Below are 6,165 nucleotides of genomic sequence, written 5' to 3' on the forward strand. Positions count from 1 at the left end.
TTTAGATAGAGCTAAGACAAACTTAGATCACTTTGCTCCTTAATTGCAATTTAAAAAAATATTACACAGTATCCAATTAAAAGTCGCTACTATTTGCAAAATTCCAAACATTTATGAAAATATAATCAATAATTTAATACATCATGCTTTTGCTCATTAAATTGTATTACTGAAGCTTGACCAAATTTTCTTCATGCGTGGCCCTCAATTTAAGTTTAATACTCTATGGTATTCCTCCTGTATCAGGTTTTGCCCTGTCTACAATGATTATCCTTCTTCCTCTTACCTGATCCCAAGAAATAGAAAAAGCTTCTTTGATGTGCCTATCCAAAGTATGTTCAGATAAAAGATAAATAGTTCAACAGGCTTGTTGACGGTTGATATTGGAATGTTGAAGGTTGTTTCCTTCATTCGTCTACTCTCCTATTGAGGTCAGGTGACCTATGAGTTGTTGGAATGTGTTTTGAATTAGTAAAAAACTTCTAATAACATAATGGTGACAGAAAAAGCAAAAGCAAAAAAAAAAAAATCAATGAAGTAGGAAAGTCCAAATGCATATTCATATCAAGTCTTATACTTGTCCAATAGTTACAAGCCTCTCTGAAAATATTTATGTATGAGTAGAGGCAAGTTGCCCATTAAATTGTAAGAAGCGTTATCAGATTCATCAAGACTTGGTTGTAAATTTGAATACACGGTTTTGGCTCATAGAGAAATGAAGAGGAAATATCTGATTAAGTTCATTGCTGCTGAGGCAACTGAATGTTGCCATAGCAATTGAGATGAAATGTGCAAGAAGTGAGATAATTAAATCTAACCCCTTTAATAGTTTTGACAGTCAATGCACTGCCAATAGGAAAAGTTATCCACAGTATTAAGATAAAACACATTCCTCATGGAAAGTCTTCTTACTAGTATTTTGTTGTACCCTTTCTAATACATTGCTTTAGGTGTCTAATTTGAATGTTCTCTTTTAATAAAATACAGTTTTGACCTTGGACTGCAGCTGCCTGTAATTTCTGCTAGTTTATTGTATCATGGGAACAGACATCTATAAAAAATATCCAGTTTTTTTCCTCTAGTTCTTTAAAAAAGTAGACTAAAGCCAAAGCTGTCATATTTGAGCTTAGAATTCAATAATATCTAGAACGTGCTGCCCTCTTCAGGAGCTGGTGCTTAAAAATACTTTGATAATCTTTTTTGCCGTTCAGAAATTATAAATTATAAATATAATATATTAATGATACTTTAGTAATAAAAAACACATACAATATTTCTAAGTTAAAAATTTTTCCATCAAAATCTTTCATTAAAAATCAAAATATACAAAATTTTGAAATAAATTATTAATATTTATGATTAAATATAAAAAAATAGTTTCCTTAAAGGAAATCACATATATGGGGAAAATTCCTAAATCATTACAGAACTTCAGACTTCCAAATTTACTATCCAAATGTTTCTTTAAGAATAAAATATCTAAAAAATAAGATATTTTCCATGTGAAATCTAAATAGAATATATTTCAAATCTTAATTTTATTCTGTAGTAAAAAGCCAGTAAATTTGTAAACTTCAATGTTTGTAAATTGAAATTTTAGCTAGTTTTCATTTATAGAAACATTATCTTTCTTGGAAATAATGATTTAAAATTATATTAATACATTATAATTTTTATTCAAAATTACTTCACTAAAAAATAATATCGAAGGGTCTAAAATATCATCATCCATTATCTATTAAAATTCCCTTTGCCGTTATCTAATTTTGGCAGAGGGAGATGAATTCAGGGTGTTTTTCTCTAAATAAAGTTTATGATTCTTAAAAAAAAAGAAAGAAACAAAATGACCAATACTGAATAACATTAATTATCCAGATATAAGAAAAGTATATTTCTTCCTTTATATTAGAACTATTGAGTTTATTTTATTCTAATTATAAAGGTGAAAGTAAATGTCAATTAAAACAATTTTTAAACTTTAAAGATTCAATAACAAATACCATTTCAAAATATAGTTTTTATCAAGTGATGCAATTAAAATCTTTTTCTTTAATCAAGAGAAAATAATAAGAAAATATATAATTCTTTATTATCATTTATTTAGTGTGGCAAAGTAGGAGCTTGGACTCCTAATTTTGTTTCTCAGATTCTACATCAGATTTTTAGTTCAAAATTCCAAACAGAAAGTTTATTTACATACAAATGAATATACTGATCATTAATGTTTACTTCAGGAAACTGCCCTTTAATTTTCTGTTAGAGTTTTAGGTACTGTATAGCTGTCTCATCTGTATCAATGTAAAATTCAACAGAGCTAAAGAGGAAAATGGGGAAAAAAATCTATTGACAGTATCCTTTTAATTCTGTATTTGTTTTGTTGACAATAAATGTTTTAATCTTGACTTGGAAAGTACTTATCACAATATTCACTTAATCCCAAAGTCTCTCTGTCCAAAGGCATGTAATAAACGTTCAAGAATTCTTAGAACATGAATTTGTGTTTTCTGCAATAGTTTTGCTTCACTTTTCGTTTTGCTGCTGTTGCATTACATTTGGCAGTTGGGATCCCTGTGGATGAAAATATAATAAATAATATTTTTTTTGCTTTCCAGGGTATTTATGGCACAATGATAAATTTCATCTTTCCCAGAATGGTAAGTAAAGAGCTCTTTCTATATTTGATAGTACAGACCACAAATGAGAAAAAGTTATAATAAAAGTAGGCATTATTTGTTAAATGTGTTGAATGATCTGATAATTTATAAGGTAGTTTATACTCCTGAAATAAATAGATGTTGCATTCAAATTCCATAAGTATTTCAAAATTCTCACCAATGATGCTAGAGGCTTTTCAGGGAATATAAGGTTTTGCTTTCCCTGGTGGATTGCTATTGACACAGTGTATTCAACATTTTGTTTTCTGGGATAATTTATTTAAAAATATACAAAGATATAGAAATAAATGTGGTTTACATTCTATGAGCAGAAAGAAAAAGCATATCTGTGATACATATTGAGAGTGAGTAAGAATCCTTTGGAATTTTTACTGTTACATAAAAACTAATTGTAATTTATGTTTGACCAGGGCTTTGCAGCATCTGTGAATTTTAAAATATTTGTTTTCTAAGAACATTTATCATAACTTCTAGGTAGCTAGCTATTGCATGATTTTATTTAAACATATAGTTTTGTTGTCTTTATGTTTTTATTATTTGAAAACATAATATTTAGTTTTAGTTTTTAATTATAACCTCTTTATAATTCAAATGAAAATTATCTTATTGAATGGAAAAAGTCGATGTAAAATTACATTTCTCAGCAAATTATTACCATCTTCTATGAAGCTTTTTCCCCCCCAGTGGTTCTTGAATATTCTATATACAAATAAGGAATTTCTCACTGTAGAAAAAAAAAAAAATCACTTTGAAATAAACCAATCATCAAAAAGTGCTATGTTAAATGAAAAAGCAGGGCACAAAATGCAGACATTATATGTTATATGCATGTGTGCTTGTGTATCAAGGGGAGAGAGAATTGGGATCATATTGTAGGCTTAGAAAATTGATTTATAAAAAGCATGCAAAACAGTAGTTTAATAGTCTTTATTCCTTCTTCACTTTCTGAATTTCCTACAATAAATATGCATTATTCTTATAATCAAAAGAATTTTTTGAGGAATAGGCTATTCAAAATAGAATATTTATTATTTATGAGTTGGGCATATACAAAATTGAGGAAATACCCCATTATGCCAACTGCATAATCAAAATAATCTTATGCAATTAAAAAAAAAAAAACTTCCACTTAATTCCAGAAGGAACTAAAAATATAAAATGAAGATTAATAAAAAATAAAGGAATGAAATATTTGAAGTGAGAGTAAAGCTATTACTTTTATAAATTTTACTCCAATACATAAGAACTAGAATTCAGGCATAAGATTGAAAAAATAAACATTTAAAAACTAAAATGAAAAAATCTGCAACTTTACACTTGCTTTTATATTTGGTATTTTATGAACTTTTTTTCAGAAGAAAAGAGCTAGCTAGAAAAGGCTAAAACATGAAGGCAAAACTTTAAAAATAACTACTCAATAATAACAAAGAACTCTGATCTAAAATCTACTGTATAATTTACCCATCTAAAACCAATTGTCATCTTTGTAACTTTAATGTGCAGAATTATTTTAAGGTCCAAGATTAAAAGAAATTAAAGGATAACAGACAACTAGGCAAGTATAAAGAAATGTTAGTACAAGAATTGCTTTTAACCTAAAATATGTTTAAAATCATTAATGTTAATAAACCAAAAAGTTAATAGTAAACATAAATAGTGCACCTAATAGAATATTTTTGAGATTAAAGATTTCTTCTCAAGAGTAATTTACTATAGGGTGAAAACTTAGCATAAAGGTATCAATTATATTTATATCTCATGTGTCCAGCAATTTTATCCAGAAATAAGCAGATAATTTTAGAAAAAATGTAGGGGGGGAAAAAAAAAAGGTGCTCTCGCAATCACCTAATACTGTTCACATTAATGCTTTCCAAATCCTCCTTCCAGAATATTATGAAAGCTTAGAGGGACAAGAGAGGAATGCATTGAAAATTTAGAGGCTTTTTGCACCTATTTAACAGAAATAAGAATTGAGGGATCAAATATTAGTTGTATGATTTTGAGTAAGATATTTCATATACTTGGGTTTAAAATTCCTGATCTGTTAAATCAGGAAGTTATACTAAAAGATTTTTGATAAAATCTAATTTCTTTTCTGGCTTTAGAATTTTGCAATAAAATTATAGATCCTTAAACTTACTACACAGTTTATTGTGAGATTTGAAGTTGTTAGTATGGAAAAGATTTTAATAATTAAAAAAGGAAATTTCATTCATTTGCAAAATTCACTGATATTGAGAGTCTAATCTAAATTATATCATGTAAATGAGGGATTATATATTGTGTATTTTGACATTATTTTAATATTATTATTTTTTAATGTACATAAGCATTTAATTTTAATTTTCCTCACTTTGCTTTGAATGAGATAACAATGTATATAGTGTGTAAGAAAATCCAGCATTAGCCTTTTCAAAAGAGTGGGAACCAATTCACAACTGTTTGTATATGGAAATTTATATTTCTAATAGTTTTATGCTGCTAAAATGCTAATCTGAGATATTGGAGAATCAAAAATTTTAATTTGTAATTTTATTTTTGCATCCATTCTATACCATCTTTAGTACAACTAACAGATAATGACATTTTAGAAAAAAAAATAAACAAAATTAACCTCCTGTCCATAACCAAGAGTAAGGTTAGTGTAAAATTATTGGATAAATAAAACATCTGCTCATTCAAACTATTTTTTTCCTGATTTTTAAGTGTGCAAATTTAAGCAAACTGCCAAAGCTCTGAATTACTAGGTGAACTAAATTGAAATGTAGATATATATTTGTTGACATGTAGCTATTAAAACTGAACTTTAAAGAAGAATAAATCTTCAGCATTACCAAAATTTTAAAATAGATTAGAGATAAATGCCAACTATTTAAATAAAGCAAATTTCTCAATGTAATTAACCTGCATTTCAAGAAAATAGATCTTCCTTCTCATTCCCAATTCTGACTGTACATAATAAACAAAGATTAAATGCATATTTCTATGAATGGTCTTCCAATCTTCAATCAACAATATAATATACTTTATTCTGAGAACATTAATAAAAATTTATTTCCTTATTTCATTAATGACAAAAATTCCATATTGGAGTTAATTATAGCCAATAGTCATTTTGTCATTTATCTTTTAAAATTCCACAACATTTTCCAATATATCAAATGCCAATTTTTAGGTGAAATGATAGTAATATTAAAGCATTATTAATTAGCCAACAGATTGATTACTTCTAAAATTTTGAAAAAAAGCAAAGATAAAAACAGTCCTCTCCTTTTCCTTCAATTAAAATTGCATGCAATTATTCTTGTACATTATAGATCTCTTTTGGGATTTCCGGTTTCGAACAAACTTTTTGGTTCATTTCACAGGAATAATATTCATCTTAATTAGCAAAAAAACAATTGATGGGCTTTTACAAGAGGGAGTTCACTCTGTGCACTGAATTACTGCCACTAGATTATCTTTAAAAAAAGCCCTGCTTTTAAAGCAG

At 27.3% G+C, this 6,165-nt stretch overlaps 1 protein-coding gene across 1 annotated transcript in view; it reads right to left on the minus strand.

Moving 5' to 3' along the window:
* Positions 1-6,165, minus strand: part of LOC120583139 (splicing factor, arginine/serine-rich 19-like) — an 82,160-nt gene that overhangs the window by 50,179 nt on the left and 25,816 nt on the right. The gene's annotated exons all lie outside the window — the stretch shown is intronic.

The sequence above is a fragment of the Pteropus medius genome, unplaced genomic scaffold (genome assembly GCF_902729225.1).
Source record: "Pteropus medius unplaced genomic scaffold, Ma_sr-lr_union100, whole genome shotgun sequence".
Lineage (NCBI taxonomy): Eukaryota > Metazoa > Chordata > Mammalia > Chiroptera > Pteropodidae > Pteropus > Pteropus medius.